The following is a 13,553-nucleotide window of genomic DNA, read 5'->3' on the forward strand; positions in this document are numbered from 1 at the left end:
CATTATAGTTTATCAAGTGCCACGTGCAGTGCAGATTGCAGGCAGGGCCAGAGCCTCAGAAGACAGACAGCACAACCTTTATTTCTGACACCCCTGCAGATGAGCGTTCCTCCCGGAGCCTGTCCACATCGCAGCTCCCGGCCTGACCTGCAAGCGCTGACTGGGGTCACATAGCATTATACTGATTTATGATGCTATGTAACCCTTACAGTTCTGGAATGTGTTGGATAACACTGACATAATGCTGTCAGTGTTATCCAACACATTCCAGAACTGTAAGGGTTACATAGCATCATAAATCAGTATAATGCTATGTGACCCCAGTCAGCGCTTGCAGGTCAGGTCGGGAGCTGCGATGTGGACAGGCTCCGGGAGGAACGCTCATCTGCAGGGGGCCGTGGGGTCTCTCACTCCTCTTCTCCCATCTTGGCCTGCAATTACTCAGTCTCTAGAGACGGTGTGCTGACTTACTGTGCGCTCCTGTGCTGGCAGGTGGGCGGAGACTTCGATACAGGAGCCGGGAGGAGCGGGGGCCGCCTGCAGGAAGTGATATGTACGGTACTCATATGCACGATGCAGGGGCAGGCTGACATAGATGTAGGAGCGGTCAGCTCGCGGCTAGCATATGACCGCTCCTATTACTGCCCAACCGACATGTCCCTGCTACTTGCCCGCACAGGGCTAAACAACTGTTCAAACTACTTGCCCGGCACCCGGAACTGCATATATATTATATATATACACATATACAGTGAGGAACAGAACTATTTGAACACCCTGCGATTTTGCAAGTTCTCCCACTTAGAAATCATGGAGGGGTCTGAAATTCGTATTGTAGGTGCATTCCCACTCTGAGAAACAGAATAATAAAAAATAAAATAAAATAAGGAAATCACATTGTGTGGTTTTTAAAGACTTTATTTGTCTTGCACTGCTGAACATAAGTATTTGAACACCTGAGAAAATCTGTGTTAATATTTCATACAGAAGTCATTACAGAGGTCAAACGTTTCCTGTAGCTCTTGACCAGGTTTGCACATACTGTAAACAGGGATTTTGGCCCACTCATCCACACAGATCTCCTCTAGATTTGTCAAGTTTTGGGGCTGTCGCCGAGCAACACAGAGTTTCAGCTCCCTCCCAAGATGTTCTATTGGATTTAGGTCTGGAGACTGGCTAGGCCACTCCAAAACCTTGATATGCTTCTTACGGAGCCACTCCTTGGTTATCCTGGCTGTGTGCTTCGGATCGTTGTCATATTGGAAGACCCAGACACGACCCATCTTCAATGCTCTGACTGAGGGAAGGAGGTTGTTGCTCAAAATTTCTCAATAAATGGCCCCATTCATCCTCTTCTTAATACAGTGCAGTCGTCCTGTCCGCTTTGCAGAAAAGCACCCCCAAAGCATGATGTTACCACTCGCATGCTTCACAGTAGGGATGGTGTTCTTGGGATGCAACTCATCCTTTTTTTTCCTCCAAACACGACGAGTGAAGTTTAAACCAAAAAGTTCTACTTTGGTCTCATCTGACCACATGACTTTCTCCCATGCCTCCTATGGATCTGCCTCCTCTGGATCATCCAGATGGTTATTGGCAAACTTCAGACTGGCCTGGACATGTGATGACTTGAGCAGGGGAACCTTCCGTGCAATGCATGATTTGAAACCATGACGGCGTAGTGTTCTATCGACATTGACCCTTAAAACTGTGGTCCCAGCTCTCTTCATGTCATTGACCAGCTAATCCCTTGTAGTTCTGGGCTGATTCCTCACCTTTCTTATAATCAGTGATACCCCACGAAGTGAGATCTTGCATGGAGCACCAGTCTGAGGGAGACTGACAATGGAAGAGGCTAAAGACGACTGTCAAACAATTTCTCCAACAGTTGATCTATTTACACCAAGCTGCTTGGCAATTGCCCCATAGCCCTTTCCAGCCTTGTGGAGGTCCACAATTTTGTCTCTGGTGTCCTTTGACAGCTCTTTGGTCTTGCTCATGGTAGTAGTTGGCGTCTGACTGACTGTGGGTGGACAGGTGCTACTAAGTTAGATTAATGAGTGAAGTAGAGGTGGACTTTTTAAAAGGCACAGTAACAGGTCTTTGAGAGCAAGAATTCTTGCTGTTTTTCAGGTGTTTAAATACTTATGTTCAGCAGTGCAAGACAAATAAATTCTTTAAAAATCATACAATGTGATTTCCTGATTTTTTATTTATTATTCTGTCTCTCAGAGTGGGAATGCACCTACAATGTAAATTTCAGACCCCTCCATGATTTCTAAGTGGGAGAACTTGCAAAATCGCAGGGTGTTCAAATAGTTCTGTTCCTCACTGTATATACACACACACTAGCAGAAGGACCCGACTTTTGCATAGGTATATTTCATCTATTTAATTTCATGTTTTTGTGTTGTGTAAAGATATCAACAGTATCCCCCATAACAGTGACCTCTACAGCACCCTGCTCCCTTAACAGTAAACTCCACAGCCCCCCACCCCTTAACACTGCCCCCCCCCCCCCCCACAGTGCCCTGCCTCCTTAACCGCTTGCCGCCACACTAACGCCAAAAGGCGTGAGTGCGGCGGCTCTCTCAGGTCTCGATGACGCCAATAGGCGTCATCTCGTGAGACCAGAGATTTCCTGTAAATGCGCGCTCACAGGATCACGCAGTTCAGAAGTTCATTTACAGCCTGCCGGTAGCGATCATTTGCTGACAGGCTGTAGATATTTAAAAGATCCAATCAAAGAGGTATGTCAGATGCTATTTACAAAATAGCGTCTGATATACCTGCTACCTGGTCCTCTGGTGGTCCCTTTTGCTTGGATCGACCACCAGAGGACATAGGCAGCTCTATTAGTAGCACCAAACACCACACATACACTACACCCCCCCCCCTGATCACCCCATATAAACTCCCTGATCACCCCCCTGTCATTGATCACCCCCCTGTAAGGGTCCCTCATCACCGCCAGGTAGTTAGCTACTTGTTAGGTAGTTAGCGCCCAGCCCACCGCACCTCAGTCACTGATTAGCGTCATCGCTGTCGCTAATCAGCACTAGTACTATATAGTATCTGTAAGTGATCAAGACTGATCGCAATCAGATCTATATAAGTACATTAGGGTCACCTTAGGCTCTACAAAAAACGCAGTGTTCGCCTGATCAGGCCTGATCTTGTGCACACACTTGCTTTCAGTCCGCCCCACCGCAGTGACAGAATTATTTTTTTCTGATCACTGCAAAAACACCGTAAAATCGCTGCGCCGCTATAAAGATCACTTTTGAGCTTTTTGGATCTTTATTAGCGATCGCAGCTTTACTTCGCAAGCACTCCTTTTTACTAGGCAGGTTTGCTCTTTTTCCTGGGTAGTCTCAGAAGAATACCCCCTAAATTTAGTGAGCCCAAAATGTCAAATAAGGGGTATTCCGTTGAAGAGGCCTACAGGATTCTGGCCGTGATGGATGAAAGCGATGGGGACGCCTCACCCGCTGAATCCAGTGGTTCAGAATATGAACCTGTAGACAGCAGTGGCACTCTAACCGCTAGTGAAGATGACGAGGTTGAGGTCCCTGCTATGGTCAGGCGTACCCGATCCCATGTCAGTGTTCTGCATACCCCACGTGATGAGCCTCATTTGCAGCAGAGTGGTGCTAGCGCTGATCTTTTTTATGGTGCGGCATACACCAGCAGCGCAGCACCTCCTGGACCTTCTACCAGCACTGCCGTATTCCCTGGTGAAGTGGCGAGCACCAGAAGGGCAGTTCAAGCTGGTACGGTGGCAAGTCAGACGAGGGTCTGATACGTCTGAATTCCACCTTTGGCTCTGGTAACAAGGAGGTGGTATCTATTTTGAGAACATACTGGCCAATACTCACGATGGACCCGGATCTAGTACAGGTGATTAAGGAATATCCCCAAGTTACCTACCGGAAAGGCAGGAGCTTACGGGATCGACTAGTTCATAGTCACTATGAGGGTCCTATAAGAGAGGGTACTTGGCTAGACCGTAAGCCCCTGGGCGTCTTTAAAAATGCGGATCTTGTAAAGCCTGTATTTTAATTTTATGAGCCTGTAGCTCATCATTTTAATAACTATCATATGGGTGATGTAGGCTCTGCTCGTTTCTCTGTTCTTGAGGTGGTCCCCCTTCCTGAAAGGAGAGGTGATTGGGACAAGAAGATCCTCAAAAAAGAAACAGCATGGATCTATCGATTTCAGTCCCAGTCCCCCCTTGGGCTTAATGAAAGATTAAACTTCACATGTTTTATCGGAATCTCCTGTTCCGTTAATATATATCTTTCCTCAGTAATAATTTAAAAAACTTTGTATGTGGCCCTTTAACTGGCCCGATTGATGCGAGGATGCGAGAAGCATCCTATAATAGGTGAACGAATATCAGTTCACCATATCGTTCTTAATTTGGTGTCCTCCCCCTTCCCATATGGTTACTAGGGAGATGACCCAAGTGATTGTTACCCTTTCCTTTGTATACCTATGACTACTATGGGAGACATTTGTTTGCGACGGTCCCATCACTTTTCTGGCCTTTTTTTGGGTGCCATTTTTTTCATAAAAAACATTGAGTCTATTGGCAATTTCTATCTGATCAATAGTCCCATGTTTAACCGATTATTAATTTTTAGTTACGCTATCTCCGGCACTCCTATAGACAATTTGCGTCCCAGGATGCGTTCCATTACGAATCCGGAGGTGACGTATAAGAACTTCCGGTTTCGGCATTGAACCATATGCGGTTCACGATGCGTGTCACGTCACCGGAAGTGATGTAGACAGGAAGGTATGCGCTTCAGAGTGCGGTCCGGACACCGGAAGTAAGCCTCCGGATGTCAGCCCTGGGGAAGCGCACGGACTTGAATAAATGGCGCTACAACGGCCAGATACATCATGGCTCCAGCACTTTTGTTTGTGTGGGGACTTCATCACTTGTCCACATGTAAGTAGGACCCGGTCTTCTTGTTTGGATGGACCTTGTTATGATATAAATAGATACTTTGTCTGAAGGACATGGGCTCTATACTGATTGTTTGTATACATTCCCTTTAGGCATCTTTAGCGGGACAGCCCTATTCCTGGTGGTCCACAAAACCTTTTTTGCATCCTGCTTGGAGCCAAGTATCACACTTAGTATCATAATTGGTTTATCTATTTCTGTATTGAGATCACCCCCTGATGAGCCTAGAAAGTTCTAGGTGAAACGCGTCGGGGTTTTGTTTCTCTTTTTAGAGAGTGGCAGTGGCATCCATTTACTGGGATAACCATCGACACTCTGTATGTAATTATCTTTCCCTTGTTAGGGTCTATTAGGGAGCGGATAGTACTAGGTTCGGGGACAGGGAACCTCCACCATCAGGGGGTCGCCCTGGGCTAAGCAGTCTGTAGGGCAACCAGGGTAAGTTTGGTCTGCCGTGCCCTCTTGATAAGACCTTGGTCCCTACCTCTGAACCTGTCTTTCTATCCTGTCACTACGAATGTCTTCATAGGGGTTACGACTCCCCTGTAAAGAAATTCAAGTATTTGCAGTGCACAATTTAATGGTTAATATATTATAATAAATAAGGAGACTTTTGTATTACTTACCAGTAAAGTCTCTTTCTCGCTCTTCCTTGGGGGACACAGGAAACCATGGGTATAGCTCTGCTCCCTAGGAGGCGTGACACTAAGCGAAAGCTGTAAGCCCCTCCTCCATCAGCTATACCCTTCAGCCTGGAGAAGAGACTGCCAGTTGCGTGTCCAAGTAGTGAAAGATAACCACCAACCGGAAAAAGAACCGTCGAGCCCCAACGGGGGCAACCAAGCCGGAACCACAACTGTAACCCAATGAAGGGCGGGTGCTGTGTCCCCCAAGGAAGAGCGAGAAAGAGACTTTACTGGTAAGTAATACAAAAGTCTCCTTTTCTCGCCCATATTCCTTGGGGGACACAGGAAACCATGGGACGTTCCAGAGCAGTCCCAGAAGGGAGGGACCAGAACAAACTCAACCAACACCAGAGGCATCAATCAACTGCCGCCTGCAACACCAGACGGCCTAAAGCAGCGTCAGCCGACGCATGAGTATGCACCCTGTAGAACTTGGTGAAGGTGTGCAAGGAGGACCAAGTGGCCGCCTTGCAAATCTGCTCCGAAGAAGCCCGATTTCTCTGAGCCCAGGAAGCCCCGACCGCTCTAGTGGAGTGAGCGGTAACACCAAGGGGAGGAACCCTGCCCTTGGCGAGATAAGCCTCAGTAACAGCCATCTTGACAAAACGAGCGATAGCAACTTTGGATGCCGCCATCCCTCTGCGCGACCCTTCCGGGACCACAAAGAGCGAGTCAGTATGCCTGAAAGAGCTGGTTACTTCCAGGTAAATCTTGAGCGCCCTGACAACGTCCAGGCGATGAAGCTTCCTCTCCCGCGGATGGGAAGGGGAAGGACACAAAGAGGGGAGAACGATGTCCTCGTTCAGATGAAAGGCGGAGACCACCTTAGGAAGGAAGGAAGGGACCGGACGAAGAACCACCTTGTCCTGGTGGAACACTAGGAAAGGTTCCAGACAGGAGAGTGCAGCCAATTCGGACACCCTCCGAAGAGAGGTGATGGCTACAAGGAAAATAACCTTGCAGGACAGAAGCCGCCAGGAAACCGTCCGCAGAGGCTCGAAAGGAGAAGCCTGGAGCGCTGAGAGAACCAGGTTCAGGTCCCAGGGCGGTACCGGAGGGCGATACGGGGGAACCGCGTGAGCCACGCCCTGAAGGAAGGTCTTGACAGGACCAAGGGGGGCCAGAGGGCGCTGAAACAAAATGGACAGCGCAGATACCTGACCCTTCAAAGAACTAAGGCCTAGACCTTGGGCCAGTCCGCTCTGCAGGAAGGACAAAACGGTGGGGAGAGAAAAGCGGAGCGGAGGAATCCCCAGATCGGCACAGAACCCCAAAAAAGTCCTCCAGGTCCTATAATAGATCCTAGAAGAGGACGGCTTACGTGCGCGGATCATGGTGCGGACGACGTCCGCAGAAAAGCCCCTACGTGTCAGGATGGTGGTCTCAACAACCACGCCGTCAAACGTAGGGACCCTAAACGCGGGTGGAAGATCGGTCCCTGAGAGAGAAGATCTTCCCTGGCGGGCAGTGGCCAGGGCGCGTCTGCCAGGAGCAGCATGAGGTCGGCATACCAAGACCGGCGGGGCCAGTCCGGAGCGACCAGAATCACCGAGACGCCTTCCGCCGCGATCTTCCGAAGGACCTTGGGTAGGAGAGGGATGGGAGGGAATATGTATGGGCGCGCGAAGCCTCGCCAAGGAAGAACGAGGGCGTCGGCTCCGCAAGCTCCCGGATCCCTGGCCCTGGACAGATAGGCGGGGACCTTGTGATTGAATTTTGAGGCCATGAGGTCCACGTCCGGAATGCCCCAACGAAGGCAAATGGCCTCGAATACCTCCGGGTGAAGAGACCACTCGCCGGGGTCGACGGTGGTGCGACTGAGGAAGTCCGCCGCCCAATTGTCCACCCCTGGAATAAAAATTGCAGATAGGGTCGGGACGTGGGCTTCCGCCCAACGGAGAATGCTGGTGACCTCCCGCATCGCTGCAGCGCTGCGAGTGCCCCCCTGGTGGTTTATGTACGCCACGGCCGTGGCGTTGTCTGATTGTACACGAACTGGATGACCCTTCAGCAGATGAGTCCAGTGTCGTAGAGACAGAAGGGCCGCTCTCAGTTCCAGGACATTGATCGAGAGTTTGGACTCCGATGGAGACCAAATGCCCTGGACGGATCGGGGAGGAAACACGCCTCCCCAGCCCGAGAGACTGGCATCGGTTGTAACCACCAACCAGTTGAGTGGCAGAAAGGACCTGCCCAGAAGAGGGGACTGTAACCACCAGCGGAGAGATGACCGCACCGGAGGCGAAAGATGGAAGGGATGATCCAGAGACTGCGGCGATTGTCCCAGGAGGAGAGGATCGCCCGTTGGAGAGGGCGGGAGTGAAACTGCGCAAATGGGATCGCCTCGAAACAGGCAACCATCTGCCCCAGTACCCGCATGCAGAAGCGGAAGGACGGTCGACGGTGGAGAAGGAGACCCCGAACCGCCCCACGGAGGATCAGACGTTTTTCCGAGGGAAGACGTACCTCCGCCGCTCCCGTGTCTAAAAGCATCCCCAGGAAGACGAGTTGTCTGGAGGGGGGAAGGGAGGACTTGGGGAAGTTGATGACCCAACCGAACCTCGCCAGAGTCTCTAGAGTGAGATCCACGCTGGCAACCGCTTGAGAAAGGGACGGAGCCTTGATGAGGATATCGTCCAAGTACGGTAGCAGAAAAACACCCCTGGAACGGAGTAAGGCTAAAACCGGGGCCAGGACCTTGGTGAACACCCGGGGGGCTGTTGCCAGTCCAAAGGGAAGGGCGACAAATTGGAAGTGGAGGTCCCCCACGGCGAATCGAAGGAAGCGATGGTGACACTGGGCTACCGGAACATGGAGGTAGGCATCCTGTATATCGATGGAAGACATGAAATCTCCCTGCTCCAGGGAGGCCACCGCGGAGCGGAGGGACTCCATCCGAAACCGTCGAAGGAGGAGAAAACGGTTGAGCTTTTTGAGGTCCAAAATGGGCCGCACCGAACCTCCCTTCTTGGGAACTACAAAGAGGTTCGAGTAGAACCCTTGGAATCTTTCCTCTAGAGGAACGGGGGTAATCACCCCCCTGTCCAGTAAGGCTTGAACGGCCGCGGAGAACGCAGCCGCGTCTTTCGGGTCTCGCGTGGGGCGGGAGCGAAAGAACCGATCCGGAGGGAAGGATGCAAATTCGATTTTGTATCCGGAGGACACAATTTCGAGGGCCCAGGCGTCCGAGACGTGAGCCATCCAGACGTCCTTGAAAAGGAGGAGCCGGCCCCCCACCCGGGTGGGTGGGGGCGCGCCTTCAGGCAGAGGACTGTTTTGCTGCGGGTGTGCGGGCAGCCTGCGGCTTGCGCCAGGAGGGCTGCGCCCGAAAAAACGGCTTCCTACGCTTGTCCTGGGGAGGAGCCGAAGCGGCAGCTGTGGTGGGAGCCCCAGAGGCCCTGCGGGAGGACCGAAAACGAGACGCACCAGGGCGTCCGCGGGGGGCGCCCCTGGCTTGGGGTTGAGGAAGATGGGTGCTTTTACCACCCGTGGCCTCTGAAATAAGTTCGTCTAAGCGGACCCCGAAAAGGCGGGAACCCGCAAACGGTAGCCCCGCCAAGGAACGTTTGGAGGCAGCGTCCGCTTTCCAGACCTTCAGCCAGAGCTCCCTCCTGACGGCAACTGCCAGGGCGGAGGAGCGTGCAATAAGGGCTCCCGCATCAAGGGAGGCCTCACAGACAAAATTCCCGGCCCGAATAATAAGCTGGGCCAAGGAACGTAGGTCCTGGATGGGGATGTCCGAGTCCAACTCCTGTTCCAGCTGTGTACCCCAAGCAGAGATTGCTTTCCCTGCCCAAGCAGAGGCAAAAACCGGTCTGAGGGCAGAACCGGAGGCAGCAAAAATGCCCTTGGACAGGGTCTCCATGCGACGGTCCTCCGCTGACTGAAGAGAGGACCCGTCGGGAACAGGGATGGCCGTGTTCTTTGACAGCCGGGCCACAGGGGGGTCCACCTTGGGTGGGGAGGACCATGTGGCCACGACATCGGCTGGAAAAGGATAGCAAATGTCCAGCTTCTTTGGGTTGACAAAACGGGCGTCCGGGCGAGCCCAAGCCTTAGACACCACGGAGGAGAAATCAGAGTGGATTGGAAAGACTTTTGAGGCCTGCCTGGGTCTGATAAAGGAGACGCTAGCTGCGTCCGAGCTAGGGGGTCATCCTGCACCTTAAAGGTGTCACGTATATCAGAGATGAGTTGACCCATCGCTGAGGCTAGCTTGGACGGCAGGGCCGAGTCCATTTCCAAATCTGAAGCCGCCAATTCACCTTCAGAGAGCGAATCCTTTGGAGAGGAGAGGCTCGTCTGGGTGCGCACGCGTGGCGGGGAGAGGGAGGCATCCGAGGAGGAGGCTCGCTCTACTCTAATACGCTTCTGAGAGTGCCTAGCTCGGGAGGGGTCACTAGGAGAGGGTGAACCCGCTGCAGCGGCAGAAGCAGTGGACCCGGAGGGCGCGACAGTCAGAGTGGCGTCCTGCGGGGTAGGTGGCCTGTCTATTAGGCGGCCCACGACATGAGTGAGGCTTTCCACGGCCTGGGACAGGGATCTAGCCCAGTCAGGCGGGTCAGAGGAAGCAGGGAGCGACACAGCGGGCGACTGAGGCTGCGGTGGAGCTCGGCATGCAGTACAGTGCGGATCAGACTGCCCCCGGGGAAAGGGTTCCCTACAAGCAGTACAGGCATGGTACCATGGCTTGGCGGCTGCAGAAGGGTCTGACATGGTGGAAAGATGTTGCACTTAAAAGTGAGAACCAAGCAACAGTACTGTGGCACGGAGGGGGTTAAACAGTCCTACCAGACCCGGAGATACAAGCGGCAGCTGTAATGGGGAACAGACTGAGGAGGCTGTGGAGGAGAGGCAGCGGCACGGAGCTGAATGGCTTCAGGATCGCACGGCAGAGAGATGAACCCGGAAGTAGCGGAGCGCAGCAGCACGGAGCTGAATGTGTAAGGAAGCTCCGCCCCCCCCTCTGCCGCGCTGAAGCCGAAGCAGAGCCGCGCGCGCGCGGCAAAATGATTTTAACCCCCAAGGATGTTGAAGTGCCGGCCATGACATGGCGCCTCAGGAAGACGGCTCCCACCGCGCCTAGATGTAGCAGACTGCTTGCAAGTCTGCAGCCGTCCCCTGTAAGGCAGCGTTCTAGGACTTGCCCAGATAAACTGCCCTCCAACCAAGCCCGGTAACGTCCCGATATGCGGGGGGGGGGGGGGGGGGGGGGGGCGGAGGTTGTCCGGGATCGTAGCAGTGGCCATGTAACAGTGGCCATGTTGGTAGCAGCGGTGGGAGGGAGGAAGGGGAGGCTGGAGCAGCCACTCTCACCATACGCTGTCTTCGCCCTCAGTCCATCCAGCGGGGGTCGCCCCTTCAGCTCCTGGCACCGCGGTGGCAGGAAGCCGGGGGAGGGACTTGGCGTGCGGGCGACCCTGAGCTGGCGGGACGCAGGGGAGCGAGGCTGCCCTGGTCCACCTTGTCTTCTGTGGGGGAGGCGGCAGTGCGGAATTACCGGCACTGGCGCAACTCAACCCCGGGAGAAACAGAGGGGTCTAATGCGCCTCTGTTGTCCCTGTAGGTAGAAAAAAACCGAGTTAAAAACAACAAATACGTAAAAATAAAAATCATAGGATAACAACCCTGCATAAGCAGGGGGTGTCTTGCCTCCTTGGACACTAAGCAAAAACTGGCAGTCTCTTCTCCAGGCTGAAGGGTATAGCTGATGGAGGAGGGGCTTACAGCTTTCGCTTAGTGTCACGCCTCCTAGGGAGCAGAGCTATACCCATGGTTTCCTGTGTCCCCCAAGGAATATGGGCGAGAAATATATATATATATATATATATATATATATATATACACACACACACACACACACACACACACACCTATACCCCTTCTATTATAATAAAGGTAATTTTAAAAGTCACATTCTTTAGTTGATGAAACTACACTAATGTTACCAGCAGAAATATCTATTGTGTCTACAAATAATAGATTTCTACAGAATGGAAAATAAGAAATAAATCTCCTGATTACAAGCCATCTGTATGTAAGGGTACTTTCACACTGGCGTTGTTTGAATCCGGCAGGCAGTTACGTTGCCTGAACTGAGGTTTGCCTCAGGCAAACTGTATGCAAATGCATGTCATTTTTTCTCACTGATCAGGCATTTTTCAGACTGATCAGTCTGAAAAATGCATTGCAATACCGGATCTGTTTTTCCGGTGTCATCCGGCAAAACGGATCCGGTATTAATTTTTTTAAACATTTTTAAAAGGTCTGTGCATGCGCAGCCCGGAATAACGGATTCAGGCAAGTGTTCCGTTTTTTTGGCCGGAGATAATACCGCAGCATGCTGCGGTTTTATCTTTATCCTGAAAAGTCAAAAAGACTGAACTGAAGAGATCCTGATACGTCCTGAACGGATTGCTCTCGATTCAGAATGCATTAGGATAAAACTGATCAGTTCTTTTCCGGTATTGAGCCCCTAGGACGGAACTCTATGCCGGAAAAGAAAACCGTTAGTGTGAAAGTAGCCTAAGTAGCTGCTAGCTGTGCTGTGTAACAGGTTGTGGGCCGGGACTGTGGAACTTGTGCTGGTGAAATCCACAGGAGACCTGAGAAACAGTGAGTGAATCTCATAGCAGAGCATTTCTGAGTGCATGTGAAGCTAAGCTGATACCAGTAAACTAACAAGTGCAATTTTATTATGTGCTGCAGTACGGTAAGATATGGGGTTATTGATTTTTTGTGAAGTTATAGCTCAAGTCTATACCAGGCTCTAGCTGGCACAGATTTAAACTTCTGGCACATGGAGTGCCAGAGATACACCTAACCTAGACTCCAGAATTTTAATATTGACAGCGCATCATTGTCAGATTGGCGGGGGCCCAACACCCCGCCGATCAGCTGGTTGAAGAGAAGGCTGCACTCCATGCAAGCCCTGCCTTCCCTTCATTGTTTACCTGCTCGCCGTCCATATCCTGAAGATAGGTCATCAATATTAAAATCCTGAAAAACCCCTTGCATTTGTCTTTTAATAAATTAGCCGCATGTTACTTCAGCATACAGGCGATCAAGAATGGTGTTATGGAAATGCCAGTCTTGATAAATGTACCCCGATAAGCTGACATTTCCGGTTTTCTGCAGCACACTTGTCGGCTTTGCTGTCTGCACTGAGACAGAATGAGAAGAGTCATCACCTTTAAAAGGCTGAGGAACTAAGCTGCCATTTTGTATTTTTTCAGATTCAATTTTTTTCTGTATCTCCCCTGTCACTCTGGGATGAAGGGGACTGTATTACACCACTTTCTCACAGCTATAAAAGACTGACAATTAAGCCTGTGTCTTTTTGGCTAAAATCATTTTTGTAATGGGCTTTATTAAAAAATTTCAAGCATTTGTCTTCTGCAGCCTGCATGTATTCTCATACACTGCAGGTTACTCAGTCCTGTTCAGTGTGAAATCTGTTACAAGAGATTTTCTGAATACCCATAAAGCAACATCTTTTGGTTCAAGTTTATTTTATTTGGTTGTAAAGAAGTCGGCTGAGATTTGTGCTAAGAAGAGAGAGAGAAGTGCTGCAGAGAGCAGGTCTGACAGATTTCACACTGAAGGAGACTAAGTAGCCTGTAATGTAGGCTGCAGAAGACAAAATAAATATTTTTTAATAAACTCAATTAAAAACATTTTTTTTTAATCTAAATATACATGCATTTCAGTAAAAAAAAAAAAAAAGCCCTATAAATGTCTATAGCCTTTAATTGCCATTCAAACTGTCTCCAGGAAGTTTTTCAAAATATAAACTCTGTAGCTCCAACGTTAAAAGAATAATTATTATTTCTCTGCTGCATAATTATATCTTACTACTGAATTCAAATTAAATACAAGACATTTCCCTTTAA

The 13,553-nt window shown here is 50.7% G+C and overlaps 1 protein-coding gene across 1 annotated transcript in view; it reads right to left on the minus strand.

Annotated features, from left to right (window-relative positions):
- Window positions 1–13,553, minus strand: part of LOC121007707 (cytochrome P450 20A1) — an 87,211-nt gene that overhangs the window by 29,657 nt on the left and 44,001 nt on the right. The gene's annotated exons all lie outside the window — the stretch shown is intronic.

This window comes from Bufo bufo, chromosome 7 (assembly GCF_905171765.1).
Source record: "Bufo bufo chromosome 7, aBufBuf1.1, whole genome shotgun sequence".
NCBI lineage: Eukaryota > Metazoa > Chordata > Amphibia > Anura > Bufonidae > Bufo > Bufo bufo.